At 32.5% G+C, this 15,861-nt stretch overlaps 1 protein-coding gene across 2 annotated transcripts in view; it reads left to right on the plus strand.

Annotated features, from left to right (window-relative positions):
• Window positions 1-15,861, plus strand: part of LOC143079922 (neurocan core protein-like) — a 93,991-nt gene that overhangs the window by 23,879 nt on the left and 54,251 nt on the right. The gene's annotated exons all lie outside the window — the stretch shown is intronic.

Raw genomic sequence — 15,861 nt, forward strand, 5'->3', positions numbered from 1 at the left:
CTGTTATGTAGGGGGTAGAATAATTATACACAGCAGCTTATGCTTATGACCTTAGATATACTATTGCTGTATGTTGATTGTCTTTTGCTTATGACCTTAGATATACAATGTATAATATTGCTGCATGTTTATGCTTATGACCTTAGATATATTATTGCTGCATGTTTATGCTTATGACCTTAGATATACTATTGCTGTACAGTCAGAGCTCAGACATAAATAAGTCTGAATCTGCTTTTGACTCATAGAGGTCTAAATTTGCAAGTTTTAGGATTTGTCTCCCTTTAATGCAAGACAAAATACGACTTTAATAAGTCAAATATTGTTAAGCAAGAAAGAATTGACCAGAATCAAAAAGTTGCAAATATCGACTCCTACAAGTCGATAAGTGATCAAAATTTGTTAATTCAAGACTCACGCATATTTATTTAGAGGTCATGCATCTAAATCAAATAATGACAACATTGAAAGACAATGCTTTGTCTTCTAAAGAAAAATATGAATGAGAGTCTAAAAAATCGGAGATAATGTTAATTAACCTTACAATGCAACCACCTGGAACCACACTTTATGAGGTAAAATATCTGTGTTTAGTAAGGATGTTCAATTAGACAATTAAATATAGATAGCTCAAGTCCTTGTGAACTCTCAGACAGGTTTTTTCTGTCATAGGTGGTGTAGTTTGGCCACCAAGTGAAATTAAGTTTTTTCATCAACATAAATAGACCTAAACAAGTCTGTCATTTTCTAACTTAGATAAGTCTAAAATTGAAAACACATTTTTATGATAAATACATGTTTTGACTTCTTTAAGTCAAAAACTTTAAGTCAAAAACAAAAATCGACTTGTTTATGTCTGAGCTCTGACTGCTGTATGTTGATTGTCTTTTGCTTATGACCTTAGATATACAATGTATAATATTGCTGCATGTTTATGCTTATGACCTTAGATATATTATTGCTGCATGTTTATGCTTATGACCTTAGATATACTATTGCTGTATGTTGATTGTCTTTTGCTTATGACCTTAGATATACAATGTATAATATTGCTGCATGTTTATGCTTATGACCTTAGATATATTATTGCTGCATTTTATGCTTATGACCTAGATATACTATTGCTGTATGTTGATTGTCTTTTGCTTATGACCTTAGATATACAATGTATAATATTGCTGCATGTTTATGCTTATGACCTTAGATATATTATTGCTGTATGTTTATTGTCACTTGCTTATGACCTTAGATATATTATTCATGTTATTTGTGCAGGTTTATTGACACTTGCTTAAGTTATTTTATTGCTGTTTGTTTAACTTTCTGTTTTTGTTTCACACATTTTACTTGATGGTGTTATCTCAGTGAAAGATGAAATATTAAAACACAAGTGCCTTATTTGTTATACCAATTGTAATGTTTTGTCTTTTTGAAAATGATATTCTCAAATGTACATAACTTAAATTTATAAGAAGTGTTGAAATTAAGTAAGGATATGGTATGTGATTGCCAATGAGACAACTAAAAACCAGAGATAAAGGTATTTTCAGCCAGTGACTGAACAGCCGTCAACAATGAGCAAGACCTATCAACATTTAAATGTCTGCATGAAAAAAACACAAAAACATTCAAATGGATAAACATTAGACACTGTGTGCAATGGTGTGAAAGCTATATATGCAAAACTATATACTGAAAATTCAGAAATTATTGCTAGCAATTGTAAGTGCGATTTTTCTCAATTTCATCATTTTTTTGTGTGCAAAATTTAGAATAATCCTGTTTAGTTCATAAAAAATTTCAATATGCAAGTGTATATTATTGTGATTATAACCCTGTCACTATTTTCACAATAATAAAAACAGCAATAATTTCTGAATTTATAGTAGTTAAATTTTTGACACATAGTGATTTACTTTCAATTAAGCATGCCAAGACAAAAATCGTAGAACACACAATTATATATTTCTACAATTAAGATTCAAAGAAATATTTGTACCCATAATAACTTAGTCCGTTTTGTGAAATTGCTTCACTCATGCAATGAGAGGATTTTTTATGTTTTCTTTTTAGTTATATCACTTCCCATGTGAACAATTATTGTTCCCATGGGAAAACATATTGTTCCCTAGGGAAAAATTATTGTTCCCATGGGAAAAAATATTGTTCCCATGGGAAAAAATATTGTTCCCATGGGAAAAGTATTTTCCCATGGGAAGAAAAGGAGTTCCCTTGGGAAATTTAGAACTTCCCATGGGAACAAACAATTTACTTATGTTCCCATGGGAACTTTAAAGTTCCTATGGGAACTCTAAACTTCCCATGGGAAAAGTAATTTTTCCCATGGGAACTTTCAATGTTCCCATGGGAAATTCTAATATTCCCATGGGAATTATCAAATTTCCCATGGGAAATGTACTTTTAATCAGCTGCAGTGACAAGAGTGACAACAGTGACAAGTTGGGACATATGGCATTTTTTTAATTTTTCAATAATCTATCACTGGGCAAATTTATTTTTTGATATCTTGTAAACCGACAAAGTCAGATTTGCCGATACCGGAATGGCAAATTTGTCCCGCACAGTGTTTATAGCTGCCTACTTTGACTATAGTATAGGGTATGGATTTTCTCATTATTGAAGGTCGTAACAGGCCTACAATTGCTTTCTCAAAGCCATGATAGTTTTCATATTTAATATACCACATCTTTTAATTTTTATAGTAATCATGATACTAGTAATCATCTTTCAAGTTCAATAACTTTTTTATATTAAAAGGTGCCTTACCATTTAGGTTTAGTTGGCTTCTGCAAATTTTACATTGCCTATCATTTCTGCTGTATATAATTTCTCTGTATCTTCTATAGTTCTTGTCCTATACATAAAAGAGTAAAAGTTGAATGACATCTTGCATCAATATTTTTTTCTGTTTAATGTACATTATGTATATTAATGTGTGTTTAATAAAAATCTAAACCGTGAGTGCTTGATAAGCTTCTTGCCCTTATAGCTGGTCTTTAAGCTTTAAATAAATTTTAATGATCGACTAAAAAACTATGAGCACTGTGCAAATAAGACCCCTGCCCTCCAAAAAAAAAAAAACATGCACAAACAGTGGTATTTATTGACATAAAACATGTATATAATATGGCTCCATTTATAGATATATATCTCAAGTGACTATAAGTTTAAGGCTGCGATTTTTTTAACAAATACATAAATTTCTAAAAACCTTTCAAAGTTTTTGAAAATGGACAATTTTAAAATAACTTTGCAACAACTAAAGTTCCTTAACTCTGCATCTTATAAAAAATATACATGATAAATAGGGAATGATACTCCAGCTTGCATATTATTCAAAGTTTTAAAGGAACATAACTGAAGTACGGTAAAAGTTTTACTACCAAAATTTGAAATTGATCTGATTAAAATTATGATAAAAAGTATTTTTTTAAAGTTTAATAAAATTTGGTTGAGGAAAACTTAAGTTAGAAGGCCGAAACAATTTTTTCCATTTTTAAAGAACATAACTATAGAATTTAGTAAAAGAGACACTACCAAAATTCAAACTTAATCTGTATTTTGTGATGATAAGCATTGTGTATTGATTTCATAACATTTGGTTGAGACAAACTAAATTTTAGAGAACAGGAAACCAAAAATTCAGCATATTTTCCCCATTTCTAAAGGGGCATAACTCTGATACTCTAGTACAGTAACACTGACATCACCAAAATTCAAACTTGATCTGAGAATTGTGATAACAAGCTTTTGTAAAAGTTTAATTGAATTTGGTTGAGGCAAACTAAAGTACTGTAAGAGAACAAAAAACAACTTTGGGACAGACGGACAAACGATCTGACAAGTGTTAAACATTATGCCCCCTCCACTTTGGGTCATAATAATAACTAGAGGCTCTCAAGAGCCTGTGTCGCTCACCTGTTAATGTGTTTACTGATGTCGGCCATCTTTGTTGGTAGGCGGGGTCATTAGACACTCTTTTTAAAAATAGATACCCTAGTATTATGATTGTGGCCAAGTTTGGTTAAATTTGGCCAAGTAGTTTTAGAAAAGATTTTTATACAAGTTACAAAAATGAGGAAAAGTTGTTTAATATTGACTCTAAAGGGAAATAACTCCTTAGGGGGTCCTCTAACAATTTTGATCATGCTGACTTATTTGTAGATCTTACTTTGTTGAACATTATTGCTGTTTACAGTTTATCTCTATCTATAATAGTATTCAAGATAATAACCAAAAACTTTTCTTAAAATAACCAATTTAAGGGCAGCAACCCAACAACAGGTTGTCCGATTCAACTGAAAATTTGTGAGGGGATATATATCTTATTCTGATGGACATTAAAATCTTGAAAGATTTGCCCTAAATGTCTTGGTTTTAAAGATATAAAGCAAAAACTGCATTTTACCACTATGTTCTAATTTTAGCCATGTCGGCCATTTTGTTTGGTAGGCTGGGTCATCGGACACATTTTTTAAACTATAAACCACAACGATAATTGTCGCCAAGTTTGATTAAATTTGGCAAAGTAGTTTTAGAGAAGAAGATTTTTTAGAAAAGTTACAAAAAATGATGAAAAGTTGTTAAAAATTGACTATAAAGGGCAATAACTCCTTAAGGGGTCGACTGGCAATTTTGGTCTTCTGACTTATTTGTAGGTCTTACTCTGCTGAACATTATTGCTGTTTACAGTTTATCTCTATCTATAATAGTATTCAAGATAATAACCAAAAACTGCAAAATTTCCTTAAAATAACCATTTCAGGGGCAGCAACCCAACAACAAGTTGTCCGATTCGTCTGAAAATTTCAGGGCAGATAGATCTTCACCTGATAAACAATTTTACCCCATGTCAGATTTGCTCTAAATGCTTTGGTTTTTGAGTTATAAGCCAAAAACTGCATTTTACCCCTATGTTCTATTTTTAGCCATGGCGGCCATCTTGGTTAGTTTGACGGGTCACGCCACACATTTTTTAATCTAGATATCCCAAGGATGATTGTGGCCAAGTTTGGTAGAATTTGGCCCAGTAGTTTCAGAGGAGAAGATTTTTGTAAAAGTTTACGGACGACGGACGCCAAGTGATGAGAAAAGCTACCTTTCAGGTCAGGTGAGCTAAAAAGGGAGTTTGTCAAGATATAAAAACAATTCACCAAAGTTTCATAAAAATTTGTGAAAGCATTCTTGAGACTATCCTAATCCCAAGTCATGATAGTACAATGACATAAATCAGATTTTTTTTTAAATTGAAAGGAAAATTATCATGTTTATGTTATACAAAAATAATTCACCAAGTTTCATGAAAATTGCTCAAAGCATTATTAATAGTATACGTACTGGAAAAATCCCCCCTTTTATGAATAAAATCCCTAACTTTAAATCAAAAATTTAAAATCCCTAAAAATTAAAAAGGAGCTTAATTATCATGATTATATCAATAGATAATTCACCAAAGTATTATGAAAATTTCATGATTAATGTATTCTAATTCCAAGACTATCTAAGACATGGTTTGTTTGAATTAAAAAAGTTGGAATAAAGTACCTGCTAGAATTCAGGAGAATTAGACCAAATCAGGCTATCTTCTAGATTATCAGACAATTGACTGTAGAAAAGGAATTTTCTTTTTTCTTATTTAGCTATTTGTTATCTCTTTCCTTAATATATACTGAACTAAGCCATTTTTTCACATATTTTTATTGTTTTTTCTCTCTTGTGACTTGTTATTTAACATAACAAAAAAAAACAAAGGCAATGAAAGAGAAACTGACAATGCCAAGGCAAAACATAAGATGCAGAAAAGAAAAACAAAACAAAACACTAAGCAACACCAACATCACCTAAAAACTAGTGTTGAATTCATGTGCTCAGTCAGTCAGAGTTCGCAGATCCTGACCTACTATATCTATGCTTAAAAACCTAAAAATCATATAGTTCTAAACAAATTTTGTAAATTTATACTTGATTAAAATGTTGTCATAAATAGCATAGACACCTCTGAGTTTTGAGAACCACATGTGTTAATTGTGCGAGTATAATCATTGATAATCATGCACAAGATTGACTTTTAAAAGCCTATATATTGGAATTTTCTGAAAATATTGCATGCATTTATTAATATGACCAATTTCAAGAAATGCACAAAGATGTGAGATGATTTATATAATTGTAATTTCAGGAATTTACAGTAAAGGCTTTTATCCTCACTGCATTTTGCACTTTTCCTAATCCAGGAGCCAGAAGTTATGGCCTTTGTGACCTTTGTATGATTTTTATTTTAGTTTCTTTTTTTTATATTGAAGAGTTTAGTATGACGTCCATTATCACTCAACTAGTATACATTTTTGTTTAATGGCAAGCTAAAGCATGCCTCACAGGCACGGATCCAGGGGGGGGCTGAGGGTTGGACATGTTGGAACCCCCTTTCTTTATTGGACGATCAATGCATTTGAATGGGGACATGTAGTTGGACACCCCCCCCCCCCCAAAAAAAAAAATTGTCCTGGGTGAGGAACCCCTCCTTTATATGACTAGATCCACCCCAGTCTCAGGTTCCGGGATTTTCTCGTTGCAATGAAGACCCATTGGTGACCTATGGCTGTTATCTGCTCTTTGGTCATGTTGTTATCTCTTTGATACATTCCCCATTTCCATTTCCATTTTCTTTTCGGTTCTATTATAAATATTAGAAACGAGTTTGGCGCCTTTACAAAAATATAATTGTCTGTGCTGATAGGGGAGTATGTGTGCATACCAATATTTAAATTTTCTAGGCCTTCTTTTTGAATATTTTGTGCATTTCTTGGTAAAATACTGTCAGACCTCGAGTGCTGTTGTTTTACAAAAACGGTCAAGTAATGTAGGGGAAAGAAACTAACTAAAAAGACCAAAATAAGCCACAACTAATGGGGGTCTCATTGGGGGTTTTGTTCATGGATCCCGCTTAGTTACTACTTATTTTTTTAGATTCTCGCATGATGCCATCCCGCTTACACTATGTAAGTGAACAATTCTGCTATTTTTGTAATTTCCCATGTCCCGCTAAACTTCATTTCGCGTTTTCACGGCACAATAATTTGAGGGAGGATAGGACCTTTATCGGGACTGCGGGATAGGGTGTTTTTAAGCTCTGGATTTCGGGATTGACCCTTTCGGGATACGATAATTCTTTTTTCGAATTTCGGGACCTCTGGATTTCGTGTTTTTAAGCCCGGGATTTCGGGATTTCGTGTTTTTAAGCTCGGGATTTCGGGATCAGTACCCCTCCTACCCTCCCTCATAATTTGACTTTCATGTGTCACGTTTACAAAAAATACGCCTCGACAATCCCGAGTCCCGCTCAGACCCCCCTTATAGGTACATAATGAATAGTTTACTATGTAGTCAGTAGTCGGGTCAAATACACATGTATATACTTTTAGACGACCTTAGATTCATTTCACAGCGAAAATACTCATTAATATTGAACATTTTAGATCACTTCACATTTAGATTTTATAACTTTTAAAATTAAGACCATATAGATTTAAGATCATTTAATCGAAAGATTATAATTTGTCAATGCGCAACTGTAACCAGGTACTGCATTTTTTTTTTGCATGCGTCAAGAAACAGTTAAAAGTGCCGGGAATAGAAAAGCAAGTTAAACTTCTCATCTGGACTTTTTAATAAGTCTGTATACCGGACCTCTTCTCTATTTTGGGATTGAAAAAAAATCTAAAGTTAAAAATGCGGTTTTGAGTCTATTTCTTCTTTTTAATTTGGTAACACGTTAAGCCATTAGTGACACTAATATGGTATATTACCAATAATAAGGCCATATATTTCGGTGTGTAGAAATACCGCAAAAGACTTCTTAGTGCAAGGGGGGGAATCTACGTCATCACGCAGGGTGTCGGCGATTGAAATAGGACCACCATCTTGTCGCTTCAAGGTAAGAATTTGACTTATTATGCCAGTTATATGAGGGTTATGATTATACAAAATAGTCCACCAAAGACTATATAAAGTAGGAAAATAAATGAGCCATCGCTCAATATTATTGGTTATCTCAATTTTGCAAACACTTCGATACCAGTTTTAGGAATTAGGTCAACATGCAGGATATCGGCAAAATTTTTCATAACAACATCTTGATTATCAAGAACCGCCTACTTTATCAACAAATGAACATGTCCGAATTCTTTTTTGTACTCTGGAAAATACTTGTTACTCACAAATATCCGTCATTATGGTCGAAAAACGTCTTATTTTTAAAAAATTGAAAAAGGATGTCGGCAACACATCGAATATCGAAGGATGTCGGGGACACACTAATATATTAATGTAAGTGTCCTTTGATTATATCAACCATAATAAAGATACGAAAAAAAAACAGGATTAGTTTTCATGCACTCAATTTCAGGATTCAATTTTTGTAAATAATCGAGAGAAAAAAAGTTTTAGAAGGTGAAAGTCTGATTTTGTTTCAGTTAAGCCAGGGGTCAATTATTGGACCAAGTCTTTTTATTTATAAATTAACTGTTTACAAAATTTTGATTTTTTTGAAATACTAAGGCTTTTCTACCTCAAGCATAGATTACCTTAGCTGTATTTGGCAACACTTTTAGGAATTTGGGATCTCAATGCTCTTCAACTTCGTACTTTATTTGGCTTTTTTAAAACTTTTTTGGATTCGAGCGTCACTGATGAGTCTTTTGTAGACGAAACGCGCGTCTGTCGTATATATAAAATTTAGTCCTGGTATCTATGATGAGTTTATTTTATACTATATATATATTATATCAGTCTAAAGATTTGCACAATATTATATATATATATATGACATTTCATCTGGCCCTACATCTACCGGGTGTTTAGTAAAGGCAACAGTAGTATACCGCAGTTCGAAATTCATAAATCGAGAAATAAAAACAAATCCGGGTTACAAATTATAACTTAGGGAAACGCATCAAATATAAGAGGAAAACTACGACACAACAGAAATACAACATTAAAATGTTACAAACACAGAAACGAACTATTATATAACAATGGCAATTTTCCTGACTTGGTACACGACATTTTAAGACGAAAAAAATGGTGGATTGAACCTGGTTTTGTGACGTGCCAAACCTTCCACTTTAATGGCAATAATAAATTTAACATTAAAATGACAATATTACCTGACAGGATTACATTACAAAAAAATGGGAGAAAATATATAGGACAGAGAAATACACTAATAATAGCTAACAAAAAGTATCAGATTTTTTAATTTTTTACGCCAGACGTGCGTTTCGTTACATTTTTACTTGCATATGATACCGTAGTTAATTTGGCTTTTTAATCGAACTTTCATGTCTCTACAGTACAAAAAGATCTCATGGGAAACTATGCTGGTAAAGGCATTCCACCCAGACAATTATGCAATGTCATCCCAGACACCAGATTAAAAAACTATCTTATATAACTACACGTTGTTCAACCACACATTAGAATACGGAAGAACTGCAGGAGCAAGTGCTATCAATTCTTGCAGTTTGTCATTTTTTGGGAGATCCTTTATTTCATGTTCCATTTCATGTAACATGTCGTTTTGAAGTTGATCTGCAAACAATCGTATGCATGGCCCTGTTGGTCCTCTATCGTGACATTTGCGCAAGTCTACTGGCGGTTTTGTTGAAATTTCTTCAGTAATTGGCATTGGAGAAACTCAACATTTTTGGCAGGAGTTTTTATTTTGATGACAAATGAGGACTTGCATAGTTTGATTTTTTTACGGGTGGCGATTTAGTGGGCGACATGATCGGCTGTTCAACATCAGATTGTACGTATTCGCGATCGTTTCCGCCTGCACAAGTTTAAATTTGATTTGCGGCTTGTCATGACCATTAGTTTTAAATTAGATCTAGTCACATGTTGAATAACATATGTGTTAAAAAAATAGTATATATTAGTGTGTCCCCGACATCCTTCGATATTCGATGTGTTGCCGACATCCATTTTTAATTTTTTAAAAATAAGACGTTTTTCGACCATAATGACGGATATTTGTGAGTAACAAGTATTTTCCCGAGTACAATAAAGAATTCGGACATGTTCATTTGTTGATAAAGTAGGCGGTTCTTGATAATCAAGATGTTGTTATGAAAAATTTTGCCGATATCCTGCATGTTGACCCAATTCCTAAAACTGGTGTCGAAGTGTTTGCAAAATTGAGATAACCAATAATATTGAGCGATGGCTCATTTATTTTCCTACTTTATATAGTCTTTGGTGGACTATTTTGTATAATCATAACCCTCATATAACTGGCATAATAAGTCAAATTCTTACCTTGAAGCGACAAAATGGTGGTCCAATTTCAATCGCCGACACCCTGCGTGATGACGTAGATTCCCCTCCTTGTAAGAAGAAAGTTTTTGCATTAAGGACACTAAAACGATGTTTTAAGATCACAGCGAACATGAATATAAGAGGGTATGATTAAATACCTCAAATCTATAAAGTAAGGTATCAATAGATTTTGTAATTTTGAAGTTAAATGACTTTTTAATCAACGCCTGCCACTCGCCACGTGACCAACGGTTTATTGCAGATTCCCGAATCATCATGTTCAATCAACCTAATCCAATAAACAATTGTCTTTTGATCGTTACTTATTGATTAATCAATGGTTGTTAACCTAACGGTTTAGCGTGGTATAAATTCAAGTTTATGAAAGAAAAATAAAAAATAAATTTTGTGTTTTAAAACTTTGCCTTTGTTATATATATTTAGTTTTTAAGGAAATTGCTATGCAAGCTTTTTTTTTTATTTAAAGAACCCTATTTTGAGATTAAAATTGAGAAACAAATGCTTTTGATATTTCATTTCCTTACTAACAACATAATAGTTTACATACTATCATTATTCCTTGAAAGACATTTGAGAGTATGTGGTGTCCATGGGGTTCTTCAAAATCCGATTACAGAAGTAATATATAGAAAAACTCCAAGAGGTAAAATCATTTTACGTTTTAAAAAGAGAATTATAGAATAAATAATAACTGTCTTCTATGAACGATAACTTTAAACTGGTGTCAATGCTTTTTTTTTAACAATTCATCTTTATTTCAACAATTGAAGATGAATACCATTTTATTTTATAATGTAATAAGCACTATGGGCAGGCGCGGATCCAGAGCTTGAAGTGGGGGTTTGGGGGAGGGGTTATGTGAGAAATGTTTAAAACACTAGAGAAGTTTTCATGTTATACCAAACCATATGTTTTTCAAGAAATGGCACACTTTTTGTTCATCCGGCATATGGTTACTCTAAATAAAATGTTAAGTATTAATTTTATAAGTTTAATTATTTGATTACAGATCGTATCTACCCGTTTTGCAATTGTTGTATCACTCTAAGGGAGGCTAATAAAGATATATATAATAAAATATATAGATAGCAGCCTTGGATTGTCTTAATTAAATCCTTTGGTCCTCTAATTATCAAGTTACCCTCTGGCCAATGTTATTATGACTTGTGTATATTTAAAGAAGTGTAGCGACAACGTCTCACTCTATTCAGTGCTAGATATTCAAATTATAGTAAAGATAACATTAAAACAAGAAATGGTTAATACAAAAAATATTTTAAGATTTTCAACCGGGGGTGGGCTCGCTTTAACCCCCTAAATCCGCTAATGATGTGGGAGAACTAAATTATTTAGTTAACTTAATCATATGACTCTTAAGCCCGTTCTGCCATTATTAAGAAACGCTAAAGAACGGAAATGTATGATTTTAAGATTTGGAAATAAATGAAATTGGTGTCACAAATGGTATGTCTGCTTGTATTTAAAATATTTTATAAATAGATATAATGCAGGGGCGGATACAGGATTTGACGTTAGGGGGGCGCAGAATAAAATTTCGAAAATTTGTTGAGGTTAAAATTATCAAAGTTATTGAAATATTCTTCTAGAGTAGGTGCAATGTAGATAGATATCTTGCCAAGCGAAGTGTGGCGAGAAACATTTGTGGTAAAATGAGCGAGAAATTAAAGTTTCAATCTAAAACCGCATAATTTAAATGACAATCTACATTAACCATAATTAACAAAAAATCTATTAGTTTCTGTTCATTGACTACCTCTATATATTTACCAGAAAACGGGACTGAACAAAAGTAGAATAGAAACAATTCTGAGTACACAAACTGATTCTCCATATAAAAAAAGTGAGACGAAGCAAATGACGATAGCTCATCTGACCAATATAAGGTATTGAAAACGAAAATGATTACTGGTACAATTTATTTGTCAATTCATGATATGTGTTTTTATTTTTGTTCTATTTTCGGAGGTCGTGCAAGACTTTTTACATACTGTAAAACAAACAAAAATGGCCGCTAACCACTAAAATCAAAATGAGATCCTTAAGCAATTCATTGTGCTTATTTTCTTGGGATCCCATGTAATACGGTAGTACCTACGGGTTTGGGCCTTGACCGTTTATGCATGCTTCGGCAAAATTTACATGTTGCAAGTGAGACATCATGTATTGTCACAGAGATATTAAATAATGAGTCAAATTAACAAACTAACCTCTCGCTTGAACCATAATCTTTATCTTTCCTTAAGAAAGAATCTAACTTACACTGCTTTCTTGGTATGATGAAATAACTAACCGGTTACCCAAATAGCGGGTAGGGCTCCCACCTTCTTCGTGGTAAAGTGATGTAGGGATGTTTTTGAACTTCGATTATCAAAGAAATTGTTTATTAAAACTGCAACTAGAATGTCACAATTTTTTTATTCTAACTGCTAAAAGCCTATGATATTTGTCATCAAACGCAGTACCGCTTTTGACACCTTCCTTTGAAGTGTAACATGTTTATAGAACTTAAATAAACAAAAGGTCAGTTGATTAGTAATCACGTTAAATGATTCTGTTAAATTACTGTTTTATATAGTAATACTTGTTTGAATGTTACGACAGATTGAATGCGACGACATTAGCTTTCGTCGGATACTTTATTACGTCCGGACAACCCATGCTTTGCAAATTTTAGGGGTGGGGGGGGGGGGCGCACGCCCGCCACGCCCCCGCCTAAATCCGCCCCTGTAATGCTCATATACATAATTATTAACGGTTGTTTTACTTCGCTTATTTATAGCATTTAACAAATAACTTCGTATTCTTATTTTCGGCATCAAATAAAAATAATGGAATAAATATATTTTAAAAGACAAGGAAAGTGAATTAAAAAATATATACAACAAAAATAAGCGAAAGGAGATGTGGTACGGCTGTCAATGAAACACCTATCCACAAAAGTTAAAAATGAAGAAGATGTCAGAAATAAATTGGTCATAATTTATTTACAGTCTAAAACATCGAAGGGACTAAACATCAACCTATACATATTTATACTTGTAATGCATTTGTATATAAACATCGAATCCGAAATATGTTCCTTTCCTAAACATGTTTAAAAACATTGCTGTGATAGTTATCAAAAAGTACCAGGATTATAATTTAGTACGCCAGACGCGCGTTTCGTCTACACAAGACTCATCAGTAACGCTCAAATCGAAATATTGATAAATGGCATAGTTCTTAACATTAGAAAAATGAATGAAGTATTGGCAACTGGACGTTAAGCAACCAAATATCAATCCTCACTTTTCCGTGAAGTGTTCACAATTATTTGTCTTTTTAAAATTAAAAGGATGAAAAATTCCCAAACTGAAAAGAGTTGAAAATACGCTATTAATTTAGAAGTAAAAAATATAGCAGACAGAATAAAGACGGCAAAAACAAACAAATGAAAAAAAAAATAGAGAACAATTTGAAATACCATATACATGTTTAATCAATATACTAGTAGATCACGGGCCAAGGTTGAGCGAACATGAATTGCTATCGATTATACTAAAGGTGACAATCAACTTTTTGAGGCACGTGTCGAGAAAACATTAGAAAAAATATAATTTAAAATTATGAAAGGAGTAGGTCCGGTAAGGACCGATTTTGGCCTCAAATTTCAGGTTCATCTGACGAAAGATTTTGACCACTTTTGAAACACTTAAGTGTCTATTTTATTTGATTCTATTAGTGTATGTGGAAGATTTTCACTGATTTTGTCATTAAAAGCTCAATTAAATATGAAAAATCCACCAAATATGCCGGAAAATGTCACTTTTCAGATGGTTTTTGCAATTTAGCATGACTTTATGGTGCTTGTACCCGATATATGTGCCATGTATTGTCAAAAACAGCCCATATTTATGTAGCAGAAGCATTCTACTGTCCAAAAAATAACTAAAAGTTTACTTTTAACAATTTTGTAAATCTGCTATACTTTGGGGCCAAAAAGGTGTCTTACCGGACCTTCTCCTTTTACAAAGTCTATTTCTATATGCCATATCCTTTGTGACAGTTGTATCATTCCTTCAGGTCCTTAGTGCACATTTTTGTTCTTGAAGCATTCTACTGTCCAAAAAATAACTAAAAGTTTACTTTTAACAATTTTGTAAATCTGCTATATTTTGGGGCCAAAAAGGTGTCTTACCGGACCTTCTCCTTTTACAAAGTCTATTTCTATATGCCATATCCTTTGTGACAGTTGTATCATTCCTTCAGGTCCTTAGTGCACATTTTTGTTCTTAGTGCACTAAGGAGGTCCTTTGCGGTGTTTCTACGGACCCCCATATATTTGAAGCTGTTCAAAATTCTGTACATTATAGGTACGTGTATCAGATCGGACAATAATTTTCATATATATATAAAGAATTACTGTATAAGTTATCTAGTATGAAATATGTCCACTGGACCGACCGTGCAAGTGCTATATATATTATATCATGTATATAGCCAGTCAAAAAGATGTGGTATGATTGCCAATGAGACAACTATCCACAAAAGACCAAAATGACACAAACATTAACAACTATAGGTCACACAAGGTCGTTAAAAACTTCCATTTGTTGTTGTCCACTGAAAATAAGCTCATAAAAACACGAATCCCCGTTTACTCAATTCCACCTTTATTTGTTAATATTTCTTTATCTTTTTCTTTTGATTTTATCATATCTTTTTTGTGAAATATTTTGTGTGGTCGAACATGAAATTGCCTCCGATGCTACAAAGAAAATTTGTTTAATGTCATCTGTTGCAATATATGCTAAGTACTACACGTGGACAGGATGTTCCCCAGAAAATAAGTTATACACACCCCGATATAACCCCGAGGGTACACGCTACTGTCATATGGAAAATTACTGGGTCACCTGTAAGATGGTAATCAGCCATGCAACTAATTAGGTTACTGACCATGTCACTTCAATTTAAAAAGTTTATCGTTAGATATCAAAATGATAAATTCATTTTAATTAAAAATTTAAGAACTAAAGGATTTATCATTATAATGAAGTGAAATAATTCAACCAAATCGTATATAAATTATATCAAGGATTTTCTTACTATACAAATCCTTGATTATATACATATTTTTTTTTATCTATGCCGGAAAGAATTGAAAAACTGTATTTATAATTTTTTATTTGTTTTATAGAAATCTGTGTAGGTCTCATGAAATGGAACTCACGCAACGCATGCCTAATTAAGATTTATAAATTTATTGAAAAATATAACAAAAATTTAGTTTTGATATTAAATTAAAGTTACCTTTCCGCGCTGTAATTTATTTGATATGACATGAATCAAGCAATTTTTGTTGAGGGATTTATGGGTTTGTCCATACAACGTATAAAAAAAGAAGTTTTTTATTAGTATTTCACATGCCTTGTTTTCGCCTTGAAGCTCATTATTTAGAGTGTTTCAGACAAGATGATGAAAATAACGTGCAAGATACTT

The sequence above is a fragment of the Mytilus galloprovincialis genome, chromosome 6 (genome assembly GCF_965363235.1).
Source record: "Mytilus galloprovincialis chromosome 6, xbMytGall1.hap1.1, whole genome shotgun sequence".
Classification (NCBI taxonomy): Eukaryota; Metazoa; Mollusca; class Bivalvia; order Mytilida; family Mytilidae; genus Mytilus; species Mytilus galloprovincialis.